This window comes from Meriones unguiculatus, chromosome 6 (genome assembly GCF_030254825.1).
Source record: "Meriones unguiculatus strain TT.TT164.6M chromosome 6, Bangor_MerUng_6.1, whole genome shotgun sequence".
Classification (NCBI taxonomy): Eukaryota; Metazoa; Chordata; class Mammalia; order Rodentia; family Muridae; genus Meriones; species Meriones unguiculatus.
In genome coordinates, this window is record NC_083354.1 from 120,336,508 (window position 1) to 120,354,944 (window position 18,437).

Here is an 18,437-nt window from a genome sequence, read left to right on the forward strand (position 1 = left end):
GCTGAACAGGGTTTGAAAAAATAATTGTCAAAAAAAAAAAAAATCAGTGAGAAGTATAGGCTACAAGACTCAGGAGTCCAGGCCAGGATTGCTGGTGCCTTCTTAAGCTTGGGTACCTGTGATTCCAAAAGAATGGGGAGAAATGCCATTAGCATTTCTATGACTATTTCAGGGTTGACCCTTTTGAAGTTGCCTGGATCTGAAAAAAAAAATTAAAATAGATTTATTCTTTTTTCATTACTTTATTCTGCAGTAAGAGATGTTTACCATGAACTAGGTTTTGTTAACTATTGTTTTGAGAAAAAAAAAAAAAAGATGGAAGGCCTAGTCCCTTCCTGCAAAAAGTGCTTCCTGAGGAAGACAGAAGCCAAATAACTACTAGCAGGAAGAGGATCAGACCTCTGTGCTTGAATTGGTGATGCCACTGTGAGGGACCAGTTCAGTAGGAGGAAGTGGAAGAGGGCTTAAAGATGCAGCCTGGACCAGAGCTTACTAGTTTTCTCCTCTGTTTAGCACATCTGCCACTCCGGCCATGCGGGCGTGTGTGTGGCCTCAGATCTGTTGTATATTTCGAAGTGTCATCATGTCTTATTTTAGACACGTAAGATATGTAAACTATTTATTTACTCTTTTTGTCTGTTAACTTATCTCAGAATGCATAGGGGGATTGCTACCTGAATTTTGTTGTTGTTGTTGTTAATCTGCATCACCTTGGATGTGAAATGTTTAAGGATGTATCCACCAATTTGAAATTCACCCAAGAAGAATCACCACACACCTTGTTGACTGTTGTGTTCTGGGTAATGGAATGATTAATTTTGGATCGTTTACATTGTCACGAAATACTCTTTCTACTCTTCGTTGCCAGTAGACTCTTAAATAAGTTGTCATTTGTTTTCTAGATTTTCAGTAAAGGCACATTTGTAAAATCTGGTTTTGGACTGCACCACTCCATTGCACCTCACCATGACTAAGGCATCTGCTTTTCTAGCACTCTTAGAAAATAGTTTCTGAAAATTCCACCTTATTCCAATTTAGATGTAGTTGGTAAGGGAGGGTCTCTTTAAAGGCTAAGTATTTATTTTACTACATCTACGTATATGCAGTCAGTGGGCAGCTCAGGCTTCGTGTGGAATTCCTAGTAAGGGGAGCAGGGGCTGTCTCTGACATGGACTCTGTTGCTTTTTGATCACTTCCCCCTGATGAGAACACCTTACTAGGCCACAGCAGAAGAGGACTAACTCAGTCCTCATGTGACTTGATGAGCTGGGGTGGGTAGGGGTCCTCCCCTTTTGTGAGAAGTAGGGGAGGGAGAAGAAAGGGAAGGGAGAAGGGATGAGACTGGGGGGGGGCTATGACTGGAATATAAAGTGAATAAATAATTAATTAAAAAAGAAACCTAAGAAAGAGAGAGAGAGAGAGAGAGAGAGAGAGAGAGAAAAGAAAGACAAAAAGAAAGACAAAAATGGGTATTGTATTTATCCTAGCCTACTGCTTTCAGTCAAGGAACCTGCTGACCTCTTTATCATGCTTTCTAGTCACTTTTATGCTTTCGTTTTCAAACCTTTAAATCAATAGCCTTTACTTGCCACTATCATAGTACCTCACTGGCTGAATTTGTGAGACTGCCCCTTCTTGCCACTGGCCTGGGCAGCAGGCAGCACTCTGGCATGGTGACCTGGGGAAGCCACTCTCTTCTTAGGCCTGCTGTGCCTGATTGCTCCTTCCCAGCATGCCTTTAACGTAAATATTGTCCATGGTGCTACCTTTCATCAGCTTCCTGTCTGTGCCACATACTCACACTGGTCACTGCTTTACAGCCCCTCTCCCTTTGGCTCTTGGATTCCTTGCACAGCCCTGCAAGTTGGCCTCAGGGCCTTGGCTTTTCCTTCTGCCTGGAACATGGTTCCTTAGGGTTCTCTGGCATATTCCTGTAGGGTTTTTGGAAGTGGTGACATCTCAGCAGGACTTCCTGAGATAGTATCTATTTTTTTATTTTGTTTTTCTTTCCCAATCACTCCTCTCTGGAATGTAAATTCCAAAAATCACAGATTTTTGTCCGAAACCCCTAGAGCCTTGAACTTGGCTCGTAGAAAATGTTCAATCAGTATTTGCTGAATGAATTAATAAATGAATGAATAAATGAACAAACAAATTACTTGTCGCATGGAAGTCATTCAGCAACCAATATCTCTGCTCCAACGTGCTGACTGGTGCTTACCCAGGTTCTCCCTTGATTGGGCTTGGATCTCCAGCTGCATGGATGGTGAGCACCAGTCAGTGCTGAGATCCTGTTCATGCGATTTCTCTAACATCACTTTACATTGTTCTTTCTGTGGAATCATTATTGTGCTTAAATTCTCTTCTGAAAACCAAACCAAGGTTGAAATGTTGAGGTATCTTATAAGTAAAATATACAAAATGAATGTCTCCTATCTAGTACTTAAATATATATTGGCAAATTTTTAACGGAATTACCATTTTCTGTGCTAAATACATTTAATAGTCTCCCTATTTTTGCCAAATAGAAAACACTTAACAGCCTTCTCATCTTGTGTTTTCTCAGATTTTTCCTGCTGTAGCGAGCGCTTTAAGCAAGGAAGGCTTTCCGTGGCTTCTGTCTGCATTCCATAAAATACTCATTGCCTTTTAGGTAAGTGTATGGCTTTTCTTTGATCCATCCTAAGCAGAAGATATTGATTGCCTCTGAAACCTGTGCCATTATTATATTAAGACAAAGAGCCTTGTGTTTCAAGTATCTTGCTGTCAGCCACTAAATAAATAAATAAGCCCAACCAAGAACAAAATATTACCAGCAAGGTTTCTCATATCTGTATATGTGCTAATAATTGCCATTTGTTATGTACAGTAATATTTATCACTAACCTCCCAGGTATTCAAAAGACTCCATTTATGTGCCTGGATTTGAAGACAACTTAAAAGCAAGCATCTTTGCCCTAGAATGAGAAGTAGACTGTCTGAGATTGGCAGTGAGATGATGAGGTAGACCCTGGGAGCTGATGTGGGGAGCTTTGCTGATGACGATCATGAGACTCAAAGTGGTAAGGACAGGGCCTGAATTCCAGCCTAAGGACTGAGACCAGAGAGGACCAGATAGATGTTACAGGTCAATCAAACCCACAGACCTGGCCTCAAGGAGCTTGAGTACACAACCAGCCATTCCTAGGGCTTCTTTCTGGTCTCTTCCACAAACTGATAGAGAACATGGAAATCTTTCTGCTTCTTCTCTCATAGTCAGAACCATTTACCCAAGGATGGGCTGAGGAAGAGGATAAACAGTGGTTAGAAGGGAAACAGATGGATCCCCTTTCTAGAAGGACAGCTCATTGTCATCAAACGAAAATGTTGGGAAAGATTAGTTAGGAAAATGAGAACCATCTCTCCAGTTGAGTCACATCTTCTGTGAGACAGGAAGTGGGAAAGATAGATCCTCTGTGAGAACACAGTTGCAACCTTCCACCACATTGCAAGTGAGCATGGCCTTCTCTTTGATGGATAGCCTTCCTCCAGCCTTTTCCCAGCATGCATGTGTGATATGTCACGGTTTACATAGGCCGCCATGCATTTTATGATTATTTCTGTTGCATTCTATAAGATACTCTTGGTTGAATTTATCACTTTTTCAGGAACTTCTCAGTCTAACTCTGCTACCAAATAACAATCAGCCTAAGCTAGGTGGAATGCTACAGTTACAGAAAAGGACTAATTATGGGAAAAGCCCCTGGAATCCCTCAACTTCATAGCCTGAGATTTAGTCGCTATCTTAGCTCCCTTATCTTAGTTATAGGTTCTCACATGGAAGCTGGGGCTCCCATTGGCTGAAAGGAACTCACTAGGTTCTTTCTCTACCCACGGTGGAACTAGAGCTATAGACTTGTACCTCGGCACAGGTGGATTTATTAGGCAATGCTTCCAACTAGTCCTGTATTCTCTACTCTGCATTGTTCTAGAGCAGTGGTTCTCAACCTGTGGGTTGTAACCCCCCTTGGGGGTTGAACCACCCTTTCATAGTAGAGGAGTCACCTCAGATGACCAAAAAAAAGCAGATATTTACATTACAATTCATAACAATAGCAAAATTACTTACGAAGTAGTAATGAAAATAATTTTATGGTTGTGGGGGTCACCACATCATTGGGAAGATTGAGAACCCCTGTTCCAGGGGACTTAGCCATGCTAGTTAAGTCCATAACTGAGGAGTTTCCTGAGACAGGATTTTCAGTGCTAAGCCTGAGATAGTTGGCACAAACCATGACATTTCAGTCTTTTTCATGACCCTGCCACTCCTGCTCTCACATGTGCCTTCAAGATGTGTGTGCTCAACAGGGCCCTCAAAAACAGTCGTATTTACATTCCTAAAAGCAAGAAAATAACTAAAGAGCTGCGTGGACCTAGAAGAGATCTCAGTGTTCCCATTCTCTGACCATTGCAGAAAGATCGGTCTGGAGACATTTTTTTCTGTGCACCGTCTTATTCCAGATGCCAAATGAGCATAACAGGAAGTCAGTAGACGTGTTGAGAAGGTATTCAGACATGGGAAGGGGAGGAAAGTGTCTGTTACACCATAAGGACAGAAGAGAAGGGATCTTCTTCTTGCTATCCAGAAATTGGAGTCAGTTACCTTCCTGGGCCTAAGTAACTATGTGCTACTTTATAGAGCTACTGAGTTAGATCCTTTGACTGGATGCTTAGAAAGACCGAACAATGTGGTTCATCCACATATCATCAGGGCAATCGACAACAGACCTTACCCTTGCCATTAGTTAATTAGGATAGGGTCAGGTTAGTGTGTAAAAATTACTTAGATTTGTTTTCAACTGTTTGTGTTCAAACTGTTTGCCGTTTTCTCATGAAAGACATGCAAACATTTTCTTAAGTGCTGTGAGATGTAAGAAGTATGTTTTCTCTCACTCTTGTCCATATGTTTAACTACCATTTTTTTTCTCATCTCAGGGTCATTATCCTTTAATCCTATGTAAGCCTGTGCATTATAGGCTAGCATCCTCATGGGTACATAGGTACTCATATCACTAGGATTTTTCACTGTTCTCAAAGTGTGTTTAGAATGACACTGTTTTCCAGTAGACACTGGGTGTTTGAAATGGGCCCTTGTTTATAGAAACTAAAAAGGGAAATGAGAACATGAATAATGAGAGGTAAAATGAACATATTATGCTCTTTTCCTCAGTTTTGTTTTTAGTTTAATTATCCTAGAACTTCTGAACTCATGAGCATGTGACCTCTGTCATTTTTGGGTACCACTTAGTGAGAGGCCCTCTTGAGGCTGCAGTTTCAGGAAGCAGTCTTAAAGGTCTCTTTGTTTTTAGGTTCTTACTATCTTAATCAAACTTAAGTAACTGATAATGTCAATTTCTCCTTGAAAAGTTAAAGTCTTCAAACCTTCTGTGGGGTAGATTGTAATTCTTTCATATTGTGTCTCCTAGATACTTCAGAAATTACTGAGTACTGAGCCCTTGCACACTTTTTGGTGTTAACTGGTCCTGACTCAAACACCATGCTAGTTTTTCTCAAACACCCTCTTTTCTCTGGATTCAGTGTTTCCTCCATAAAGAGCCCTGTGTTCCCTGCTGGTGACTCAGCTTCCTTTCACACCAGCACCTCTGGCTTTTCTCTTCCCAGAACAGCTCTTTGCCAAGAGAATGACTCAGAGCTCAGGTTCCCCCAGCACAGTCAGGTGGGGCGCCCCCTGGGCCCTCTCAGCTGACCTTGAGCAAGGTCTCCTCAGGAACCAGGGCAAGTCAGCCACTGTAATGAGACTCCTGTGCCATTGGACCAGCCTGAGCTTTTTAACAAGAGGGAACAGAAAGGCCATTCTCTTGGAAAAGCAGCTAGGGCTTTAGATGTTTATTCTAAAAAGGTTTCTGTAATAGGAGGTAGATGGCAGATAATTCTCTAAGGAAATTCTCTAAATTTCTAAAATTTTAGGGATTCTCAAAATCTCTAAAATTTCATTCTCTAAAAGAAAATTATCCTGCCAAGGACATAAAGTGTGACTCCAGTTTTCAGGGTTTAACACATATTTTTGTGAAGTTTAAGAATTATTGATTATAATTACTGTTACTAATTAAGATACTTGGCACATTTAAAATGCTCTTTTAATCAAGGAAAAAGACTAACTCTGTTGTCTTGTGTACACAGTTGTTAATTATTCAGGGTTATCTCCATAGAGACAGATCATGATTAGTATCATGGTCAGTGTAGTCACTGGATTCTTTGCAAAAATCTGCAGAAAGGAAGGCTAGGCTGCACTTGAGCCCATAATGTAGAAATGGGCATTGTGCTGGAGGTGACTCATGCCACATCTGCCCTTCACTCATGCCCTAAAAAGAAAGCCTTAGAATCTTCACGTGTACATGAAGGGAAATGGGGCTATGTTCATCAGCTTTTCAACATTACAGCAAGATACCTGGTGTACTTAATATATGAAGAGAAGTTTACTTTGGCTCACAGTTTGGAGCTTCCAGTCTGTGATTGACAGATCCATTATTTTTAATTGAGAGTGCCATTCCATAGTAAAGGGGAGCATGTGACACAGCAATATAGTCACTTTATCATGAAGGAGCAAAAGAGGAAGAAGGGAGTAGCTTCCTACAGTCCTCTGAAAAATATATGCTTCTAATGACCTGATTGTATACTAAAGGGCCTATTTCTACCCAGTGTCATCCCCTGAGAATCATGCCTTTGACACACAGGCCTACAGGGAACACCAAACATCCATTTCACACTGTAGCAGGGATCAAAGAGGTTAAACCTCAGAACAAAGGGCCACTTTGTGATTAAACCCAGGGCTCTAATGTCAAACCTCTTTCACCTTGAGATTTCTGCACAGTAAAGGAGAAATAAATAAATGCAACAGAAGAGTTGTTTGTGGGAATTTAAGCAATGGAGAAAATATAATGGGAGTGATACAAAGAAATAAGGATGTCTTAGTTTGAGATCACAATGATTCCATGTATTGAAGAAGGGAAAGAGACTATGAAGAACTGGTGGATAAGACTGTAAGAGCACACACATTAAAGAAAGCAGGTATGGTGGCCACAGTGGTCCAAAAGAATACAAAACTTCTGAACCTCTGAAGTGTCTATTGCCATTTCTAGGTATGGAATGAAAGAATGTTTTATGTACTGAGATGTGCAGGGAGATAGATGTACAAATGACCACGTGGTTGGCAAGTATTAGAGTGTACTTCCTATTCTGGTCTCTGTCTTCAGTAGCATAAGATGAAAATGTATTTAAAAATTCAGATCTCTTGCATTCTTGAAGGTGTGGCAGAAAGCCTGGAAGTACTTCAAGTTTTCTGTTGTCTTTTTGGAAGTCTTCCTCTTCGTCAATGGAGGAGACACCACTTTCTATGCCTGGTCTTTACCTAATTCGTATTCCCCAGGAGTCCCTGTCTTGAAATGCTGTGTTAATTGTCAACTTGACAGAATCTGGAATCACCTGGCTGGGGGGCATCTGGGCATGCCTGTAGGGACTGTCTTCATTAGAATGACTGATGTGGGAAGACCCATCTTAACCTTGAGACCATTCCCTGGGTTGGGGAAGCCGGATGATGTGGAGAAGGTGAGCTGAGCACTAGCATGTATACATAGCTGTCCCTGATTGTAGATACTATGTGACAAGATTCGAGTCCCTGCCACCTTGCCTTCTCCCAGGAGGGACAGAGTAAGTGCTTTCTTCTTAGATTGCATTTGTCAGAGTATTTTTATCACAGCAACAATAAAAGAAACTAAGGCAGTGGATCTAACCACGTAGGACACTCAAAGCCACATTCTCAGACAGGGAACTTTCCCTGTCACAGGCAGTGGAGAAGCCTTCTTCAGAGAGAAGTCTCATTACGTCTTTAGGTGACTGATCTTCATGTGTTGCTCCTACAGACATCAGGAGGGGTAGGAGGTAGCCTGTGCTGTGACTGTCTTTCCTTCCCAGAAAACTTTGTCACTGATTAAGTCCCATGCCAGTTTTCTGCTTTTATCCTCTATTCTCAAAGCTGCCCAATTACCAATTGGAAAGTTTTATTATCTCCCTTCCCTGCTCTTAATTTGTTCAGAGTTACTGTGTGTTAATAGATTTAAATTACAGAGCCGCTACTTATCTCACGTCTCCAGTCTTTTCTAAAGTCAGTGTCTCTTTCTCTTATTTTCTCTGTATACATGGCTCACTACCATTTAGGGATGACTTCTTGCCTACCTTGCTGTATGTGTGTGTGTGTGTATGTGTGTGTGTGCATGTTTGTTCATGTGGTATGTCTGTGTACACAGGCACACACGGGCACATACACCTGTGTGTTATCAGAATAGAAAAAAAAGTTTAACCCTCCAGCAATTCTGTAATTCATAGAACAAATGTCTTTACAATTTAACATAAACAAGCTTATTGGTCAGCTTTCCATCTATAGCAAAATATCTGAGACAGGCTACTTATTACGTGGGGAGAGTTCTGTTTAGCTCATGCTTTTAGACCAGCGGCATGGCATCTGTGTCTCTTTAGCTCCAGGAAGGGCAGTAGAGAATGGTACATCATGACAGTGTGAGCTACAGGATCTGTCACGTCTCAAGTCGAAATGATAAGGACCATTTAGTCTCCTCTAAGGTTTGATTCCTGTGGCCTAAAGCCAACCTACCAAAGGTCCCAAGCACTGCACAAGAGTACCACCTTAGGACCCGGCTTCACATACAGGCCTCTGAGGAGTCAGCAATCCATGCTGTAGTACCATCTGTGTGTAATTGGTGCTGAAAGTAGTACTTTTTTTTAAGCATTTTTATTCTTTATCTCAAACTATATGATAAAATCATTTCAAGCCTTCCATTAAAACCACAAACATTGGTTCAAAAATATGTGAATGTAAGCAAACAGGAATGCTATTTCTCTCCTGTGGGTTTGGCTAAAAGTCTCAGTAGTTTTTTAATCTTCCAGCAGCACAGTGTCCCGTGAATGTTTGAGCCTGCTGGAGATAATTGAATCAGTTTGCTTTTTGCAGCTCAGAAACCCTTCTTTATAGGAACTTTATTCAGCAGTATAGAGTGAGTGCTGTCAGCTCTGGTGGTTTGACTGAAAACGGCCCCCATAGATTCATAGGGAGTGGCACTACTAGGAGGTGTGGCCTTGTTGGAATGGGTGTGGCCTTGATGGAGGAAGTGTGTCACTGGGGGGGTGGGCTTTGAGTTTTCAGAAACTCAAGCCAAGCCCAGTGTCACTCCTTCTGCTGCCTACTGATCTAAATCTCAGTTACCTTTCCAACACCATGTCAGCCTGTGTGCCCCATGCTTCCTACCATAATGAGAATGGACTAAACCTCTGCACTGTAAGCCAGCCCCAGTGAAATACGTTTTTTTTATAAGAGTTGCCATGATCATGGTGTCTCTTCATAGCAACAGAACCCTAATTAGAACAGTACTCAAATGGCCATAGTAGAGTGGAATCTTAATGGACATAATAGAGGAAACATAACTGGCCGTGATAACATCATGTCCTCTGGAAATCGTAGAGACTCCTGACAACAGAGAGAGCTCCAAGGAGAACCTGAGCCTGGGTCAGGCCTGCTTTGTGAGGAAAGTTCCACCTCAGATTTTCCTCCCCAGGGAACCTATATTCTATATAGGTCTATATTCTTAGACCTATATTTGTGCCTGCTTGAGGTGGCATTCTGTGTGCTCAGAGGCCCTTGAGAGAAGGTGTGTGACTAGTTTTGAGCATCTTGATCCATCTGACGTTGTAGGTCAGTCCTTCTGGAGCAGTCTAGTGGGTGATAGGCAGAATACAAGTAACAGGGTGGTTTCAACCCTGGACCTACTGATCTGGCTCAGTTAAAAGGATTTCAAGTGTTCGGGAGGCCAGTGGAACTGGTGCAGGAAGGGAGGGTATTGTGTCTCCCCTGCCTCCTCAAGCTCTGACAGTAGCATCTCAAATAAAACCCAGCAGCGTGGGGCTCACAAGTCAGCCCTGTGAGGTCAGTGGAGGAGGGGCACCTAATCCACTGGTAGGAAGAGAGGGGAAAATGAAATCAGAAACAAACAAACAAACAACAACAACAAAAAAAAAAGGTACAACAAAACCCAGAAACCCTGTGTATTTACAGGCGGTTGCCCATCAGGTATCAGAGTGTGATTATGAGGGCTGTAGTTTATTATAGTGTGTCATCCAAGAATTTAGCTCATTAGTATGTTTTAGCTGCTCTTCCCACAGAAAGGAAAAAAAAATCCACAAAAACAAAAAATCAGACAGACAAAACTATTAACTGTAGGATGATTGATCTGTTAACTTGGTTCAGGACAGTCACCATCTTGGCAATGTTGTGTCTCTTCTAGCATCATATCGTATACCAAATATATGCAATAAATTCTATTTTAAAATTGATGTATAGGACTGGGCTTAAGCTTTAAACAAGTCCAATGAAGGAGCAATTTAAGCACAAGTGTCAATGACAGTGCTCTTTGAAAGGTTTGGGTGTCACTTGGCTAGTATCTGCAGGGCTCTGGGCTTGGTCCCCAGCAATTGAAAGAGGAAGTGGGGAGGTTCTTTCACTCTAGCCTTAATTGAATTCAAATATTATTTTTGTTTCTGATTCAGCTCCTGTACAGTTGCGTTTTTTAGCTCCAATTGGTTGTTTCTATGAATGCAAAGGTTTCAGTATTCAGATTGTATCGTTTATCACTGGCCCAACTTCCACAGATGATTTCTTCCTGTGGATGGGGGAATCCGCACATCCAAGCTCAGACTGCGGCCTTCCTCGTTGTTCGCAGCGCTGATGCCTTCCAGTTGCATGTGTTCAGAGCTGGCTCGACCTCTGGGTGAAATGGAGATTCAGAATCTATCAAAATAGGGAGAAAAAGATAAGATCTTTTCCTGCTATTTTTTTTTAAGTTTAAACATTTAATTTTTATTTGAGAGGAGAAAGTGAGAGTTATTACTTAGTGAGAGTCTTAAGAAAGCTGACATATAATTTTTCCTATCATTTTGCAATTCAGAAAGATGTGTATGTTTCATTCGGGACCAAGGGGCTTCACATTCAGTTTTAGAGGGTATGAGGAATTCTCCCGGAACATCCCTGGCACATTTCTTTAAGAGCGTGCATTTTTCTGCCGCTCCAGAAGCCATGTCTCTGTGGTGGAACCTGCTGTTGGTTTACCAGCAGTGGTGTGTCTCGGCTGCTGTCCTTGGGCACTGGCCACTCACATGTAGCAGCATTCACTCTCTCCTGTGTCCCTCATCTACCTACAGCATCATTTCCATAGTGGAATCACTAGCCCTCTAAAGGCAGCTCTCAAAAGTATCAGGCCAAAGTATCCTGCCTCTGGTCGAGTCTTTGAGGGCATTTCTTATTTTTAGCAGCCTTCGGTTACTAAGCAGTTGATTAAGGAGATGGCAAATGCAGTACAGAAAAAAAAAATGATTTCTCCATGCCACTTTAAATCTACTTCAACAAATGGGAAATTAAGAGATCACTTGAAGACATTTTATACCAAATTTGTAGCTTATTGGGGTTTCCAATTATCCCCTTGGAATGATACTTGACATGTGTGTTTGCTGTGTGCCTTGTTAATTTTAAATGCACAGTTGTGTTTCAGAGCATTCTGTGATGGTTGACACTTGCGTCTAGTTGCTACTGTTATTTTTAAGATTGTTGAAACCTGGCTTTGAAGTGCTATCTGAAATGTTGTTTTAGGGTTCTCTAGAGTAACAAAACCTATAGAATGAATCTCTCTCTCTCTCTCTCATATATATATACATACATAAATGTTTCGTGCACATATTCCGTGTGTTTCATATAGTCATTTATACATACACATGCATATGCATTCAAATGTATATGCATATGTGTATATATATATATATATATATATATATATATATACACATACTTACACAGGTTGTGGTCTAGCTAATCCAACAATGGATGCCAATGTACAAATGTACAGAAGGTCTTAGAATCCAGTAATTGTTCAGTCCATGAGGCTGGATGTCTCAGTTGCTCTTCAGTAGATGCTGGAATCCCAAGAGAGTGGACTCTAATGCCAGTGAAGGAATGTACTTCCTAGTGGGAGTAGAAAGAAGCAGGCAAAAGAAAAGAGAGCTTCCCTCCTGCGTGTCTTTTAAATAGGCTTTGGGCCGAAATGTGTGGCCCACATTAAAGGTGGGTCTTCTAACCTCAAAAGATACAGATTAAAGGTGTGTCTTCTCACCTCAAAGATCAGGGTTAAAAGTGGATCTTCCCACTTCAAATGATCCAGTTTAAAAAAAAAAATCTGTTACAGGTGTCTGTAGACATTTTGGGGTTTTAGCTAATTCCAGATGTAGTCAAGTTGAAAGCCAAGAAGAGCAATCAAAAGTGTTGTTCTAGTTCAAACTAATAAGTCACCTTTTAATTGACACTTGGCCTCATGAGTCAGGTGGACCATTGTGCACTTAAGAAATACCGTAGAGGGTGTCACACTTGTCTGAAACTTGTGCAGCTTGGCCAGGGCGAGTGAAATAATTGACAGCTGTCACCTTTGGGCCTTAGCCCCCTCACTTGGCATGGTGTACTTGGGTTCCTTAAGAGAGAGCATGTCAGGAATACTGTATTTCCGGTGAGGAGGATGAGATGTTAATCAACTGACAGCTCCAGGTGGCAGTTCCTTACAGGTTAAAGCAGGGACAATTTTTGTGTTTCCATTTTGCTTTGCCTGCATTGGCAGTTCCCTAGGGGCTGGTCTGCTAGAGAGCCATTTATGTGTATTTGCTCACTTAATTCTGACAACAGGAATAATTCTGGATAATCAGGAGGCAAAATTCAAGATTTCATCTTGTTTGGAGGCCTGTCCCTCTTGGTCACCTTGTCAGGAAGCAAAAATAATTTTTTTTTTTTTATGTCAGTAACTTCAGAGCTCCTGGGGATAAGCATTTTCTTCTGACTTGGAGCCCTTGTTATTTAGGAATATCCGATTTTAGTAAGGTTTTTCTGAACCAAGAGATGTATTACAGCTGCTGCCATAGTTTGGATATTAAGGCCCACGTACTGAAGGGGTGCACCTATGCTGTGACAGCTGAGAGGCTGATGCAGCCTTGAGGAAGGGGAGCCCAGGGCAAAGAAGCTAGGCCATTAGAACTGCGCCTTTGACCAGGGACACAGCCCTTTCCTCTCCTCTTTTGCTTCCCAGTCACCATGAGATGAGTACAGCCTCTCCACCACAGGCCTCCGTGGTGTACAGTGTGGGCGTTGTCCATGAACTGAACCTCTTGATGTACTAAGAGAGGTTTCCCCATGTGCTAGGCATGTTTGTTATACGTTCTCCTCAGAGAGACCATGTTCATGTCCTCGAAGTCCATGTCAGGGCTACCTAACTTTCTGGAGTCCAGATCAGCTGGCTTCACTCAAGGCTTTCTGGTTGGTACTGCCAGATCTGCCGTTTTAAATAGGCTTGTATAATTTACAAAACTCTTTCACTCAGTAGCCTTGAGTGGCAAGGCATGGATGATTGTCATCTCCTCTTTGTAGAAGAGGTGGTAGATGTCTTGGGAAAGGTGTCCTCTCGAGTTGCATGTGCCATCAGTAAGAAAGCTAAGCTGCAAGCCTGTCTTCCTCCCCATATATCACAGCCCCAGAACACATGGGACCAGAGCTGCACCTGCTCTTCAGTAGAACAGGCGAGTTACATGCCACTGGTGAGATTTAGACCCAGATCCCCAGACTGGAGAGTTAGGGGTTTCAAAGTAAAATTCAGGGCTCCTCCAACTCAAGTTGCTCTGCATCAGTCTGACTTATGTGCTGATTTTCTAGACCATCTGTGTTCTAGAGCAGTGATTCTCAACCTTCCTAATGCCTGCTCATACGGTCCTTCATGCTGTGGTGACCACCAATTACAAAATTATTTCTTTGCTACTTTATAACTGTATTTTGCTACCATTATGAATAGTAATGTAAAGATCTGATATTCAGGCTGTCTGATATGTATCCATAAAGGGTTTGTGACCCACAGGTTGAGACCCACTGCTCTAGAGAAACCTCTACAGCTTAAAGCAAGCAAGCAAACAAACAAAAACAATGAGCACCAAGTTCTTACATCCTTAGGATATCAGGGGCCAGCACAAAGATAAAATCAGTGAAACTAATATAGTCACAAGCCAGTTATTATTGGCAGAATATGATTTGGCTCATAAAATAATTTGCAACATTCCAAAACTCCAGCTATTGGCTAAGGTCAAGAGACTTTTCCAGACATGATATTCCCTAACACCCAGTACTTAGTCCCCAGTACTACAACCTTTGGCTTAAAGGGATGCTGAATAAGTGCTGATGATAAAGTGGAATTAAGGAAATTTTTATGCATTTTAATCAATACGTAGATTATATCAAAAATTACCCCTGTTCTAATATGCTCAGATTATATCTATTTCATAAGTAAGTTTAAAGAATGATCATAATTTAGCCTCATTGTTAAGTCTACCTTTATTGTGTGTATGTGTACATCCAGTGGGTCTAGATAGAACAGTTTTTTCCCCCAGTATTCTTCAGCCTCAATATTAGTTGACTGATTGGATAAATTCCCAACTCCACATGACATTTAACATATGTGTAGTTTATAAATCCTTCGATATAATGATGTTTCTATACAGAGTTGTCTGTCTTTCATGGTGAAATTCTGAACAAATTCCCAACTCCACATGACATTTAACATATGTGTGGTTTATAACTCCTTCGATATAATGATGTTTCTATACAGGGTTGTCTGTCTTTCATGGTGAAATTCTGAACTGTGAATTCCACTTTCTTACTATAAAACATTATTTGTGTTCCCTTCATTCCTGGAAGAGGTTTGGGTACAGGGATTATGAGTATGCAGGCTTAATGCAATAAACCAAGGGATAGTTACCTGATTTCCCAAACTTTAGAAAGGTTTATGGTTGCTGATTGATGGTATGCACTAGAGTGGAAACAGCAAGGAAACTGAGCGTCACCTCAGGAGAATGCCTTCATGCTTGGTGGCAGCACGCAGGAGAGGAAGAGCATCGGATTGAAGATGAAAAGCTGTTTTATCCAAAAACTGTCAAGGACAGTTTTTTTTGTTGTTGTTTTGTTTTGTTTTTTTCTTTTAACCCTGGCCTTTGCATCAGAGGGCTTGCCAGGTGAGCACTGCGCTCATCAGCTGCCTCGTAACCAGGAGCCCATGTAAATCTGTGGCATTTTTGCTGTTGCAACAGTTTTATACTCTCGTGTGCATACTTTCTCTGACAGCATGAGAAACTAGTGCCGTGAATGTTCTGTTAGCAGCAGTAAAAATTCTCACCATGGCCCTGCAGTTTTAGGATGACAATCAAATGGCCCAACAAAGGACAGGAGAAGCTGAAATAAAAACCTTCATAGCTGAGTGGCTTCACATCTACTGTGGAGTCTTAATACTGCCCATCACAGGCACCCCTTGCATCGTCTTCTGGACTCGTAGATGCTAGTGTAAAGGGATAATAAAGTATCTTGTCACTTGAAGGTTGTCTTGTGTCTAGGCTATATTCATCCGGTACTGAGAAATTTGAGGTTCTTTCTCAATTTTGCCATTCGCGTTGAGGATCTGAAGGTAGATGGCTGGAGTTTTTACCTGGTCGCTGCTTTCCTTCTTTGTTCTTTGCTATAGTGTGTTCACGTCACGCTAGCATAGTCTTATGGCTAAATTTATTTGTGAGGGCCTGGGTGGACTTGCTTCTCACAGAAAGGTATAATGGTATCTGAACTCACAGGCATTACCTTCTGCTAAGTATCCAAAGGGCTTTTTCTTTTTCACTCTTCCTGACTAGAAGCTATGATTTTGCTTTAGGATTCAATTTGCTGTGATGAATAGACCACAAACAAAAATAATGCTCCGATTCATAACAAGAAAAGGCATTCGTTGGAGGAAAACTAAACATCAGACAGAGCCTATACATAGACTTTGAGAAATAGTAAAGAGTCTGAGTTATTCATTACAGTAGTTCAAATAATTCTTATTTATTCTAGACAATAAGGTAACTTTTAGAAGAAAGCCGTTTCCAGGACAGCGCTAGAGTTGGGCCAGCATGGATGAGGTGCTGGGACTGATCCCCCACAGAGAGAAACAGGGACAGACAGAGACCTAATGTTTGCCATTATGACACTGCTTAGAAAAGTGTGCCTCTTGTACGCGTGTAATGTGGTTTCTGTCCTTCTCATATCATTCATCAACGAAGTTGGGTATCACACCTCCAGGTTTGCTAGTTTTATTCTAAACAAAGCTTTAAGGTATCTATGCTCTTCAGAACATTCCTTTGAGCCACCTTAGTGATTTCATCTCATCATCTGTGAGGATGGATGTGAGTCACACACAAACACACACAGAGCAGAGCCTAGGAATGGATACTGTCTAATCTTAATATTAGTAAATAGCAGCAATAATTTCCCTTCTTGAAACATTCCAAAGATTGTCTCACTTTGTTGTGAGAAGTTTGGTTTCTTTAAAACCCCAGTGAATTATGGGAGTATGTTTTTGTTTTACTCCCAGTTGTGGGATATGGGGCTGCTGCAGATTTTCCACAGCTGCCTCACAGCAGTTGACTATGATCAGCCTCGTGCTCTCTCTCAGGCAGGGGCATGTTTTTGCCAGTTTAGATAGTGTGCGTTTGGAATTCTGGGGACTCATAAATGCCAGAGCCCGAAAGGGACCAGAGGTGCTCTGAAGAGAAGCTGCTGCTCCCCTGCTGTTGTTGTGGCTATTGTTGCTCTTGCTGCTGTTGGCTGGTTTTAGTTTGTTGAGGTTACAGATTGTCAAGTAGTCATGCACAAAGATGAGAACACCTGTAATTCCAGCACTCAAGCACAGGCGGATCTCTGTGAGTTCAAGGTCAGCCTGGTCTACAAAGTGAGTCCAGGACTACAAAGAGAAACCCCGTCTCAAAACAACCCTTCCCCTCCCCCCCCCCCGAAGAAAAAGAGAAGAAATTGAATAACCCAAAGGTAAAGGTCAAACTTGCCCCAAGGAACCCAATGCCTCTGATCAGTGGAAGGTAGTCTAAAGAGGTCCATGCTCTTTTCCCTCTAACCTTCTTTCTCGTCTACCTAGTGTGGGGAGGTTAGAAGGGATTGGGATGGAGGAGGATGCTAAGTATAGAAACCCAATAAAATAGCCAGAAAGCCCACCTACATCACTTAGTTCTCACTAGGTCTCCACAAGATTGGTGGACTTTGCAGGCATAGCTGCACCTTCCCTCTCGGTGAGGCTAATCATGCTTATCATTGCATCACATCTGGGCCAAACACCTATGTTACTCTAAACCGTGATGTGTAAACCAAGGATGTTTACGTCTGTTCGCTGGTAGGGATTCTGTGTGAAGCACAGCAGAGTCAACACAGTTCTTGGAAGAAGTGTGCCAATGAGGACTCTGTCCTCTCCCCTTCAGGGTGTTTACAGCTCAGGGTAAACTCTACCTTATGTGTGTGGAGGCGTGTGCAAGTCACCACTAAACATTCCTCATGAATCCCTCATCTCTCAGCATACAGAAAGCTCCTGGGGGATAGTGGCCCCTCATCACAGGACACATGAGGTTACAACAGTCCCGTCTCTGGCTCAGCATCTCCTCTCTCCCAAGATTCCGCAACAGAAATTTGCAATCAAGTTGGCTGTATGTCATAGCATGACTTGAAGTGAGTTCTGAGAATCACTTTAGCACTAGAATACCCCGAAGGAACATTTCTGATTTCCTCATGGTCTTTCGTAGCCAAGGAATAGGGAAACATTTAATATCAGGTATCTCTTAAGTAGTAATGCCAATTTCCCCATCTAACATTCTTGTAGAAATAAAAACCCTACCCCAAATTATTACAAAACCAAAAATTCAGGCATATTTTCCCCCTGTGTGGTCTCTGGAATACAAGAAATATGTGAACTGATCTCTCCACTGCAAAGCAGGCAGTTGCCATGGAAACAGCTTACTAGTTTATAAACCCTTCTGGCTAGTTCCTGGAATATGAACTCTATACTAGTTTGAGAAAAATAAAAGTTCATCTAGAATCAGTCTCTGGTTTTATTTTTTTAAAAAAGCATTTGTATACAACTGCAAATATCAGGATGCTATTAAATGTGATATAACTAACAATACTAAGTCAGACTTGCTGTGACTTGGAGGGTTCCCTCTTTACTGTGTCTGACTGGGGGCTAGCATCTCCATGCACTGTTTCGTGGAAGAACATCTGGAAGAATGCAATTTTATTTACTTGAGCTTTAATGCTTGTCCATTTGTTGTTGTTGTTTTGTTTGTTTGTTTGTTTTACTCTAAATCCTAACATGTGATGGAGAGATGTTGAATTTACTATGCCTGTGTCAGTGATAGGAACATGTATAACTTCACTTTTCCCACTGACAATAGGTTTTGTCTGGTGTGTTTTTATTCTAGTTTATATCTTAACTGAAAGG

The 18,437-nt window shown here is 41.7% G+C and overlaps 1 protein-coding gene across 8 annotated transcripts in view; it reads left to right on the forward strand.

The window, feature by feature from the left end:
* The window catches only part of Fam110b (family with sequence similarity 110 member B), a 139,313-nt gene that overhangs the window by 69,489 nt on the left and 51,387 nt on the right, over nt 1-18,437 (forward strand). For 5 of the 8 annotated variants that reach the window (XM_060385941.1, XM_060385944.1, XM_060385943.1 and 2 more), the window contains one exon: nt 2,567-2,653. The exons of the other annotated variants lie outside the window; for them this stretch is intronic. The gene's annotated coding sequence lies outside the window, so the exon portion shown is untranslated. The remainder of the gene's footprint in view (nt 1-2,566; nt 2,654-18,437) is intronic. 8 annotated transcript variants of the gene reach the window in all.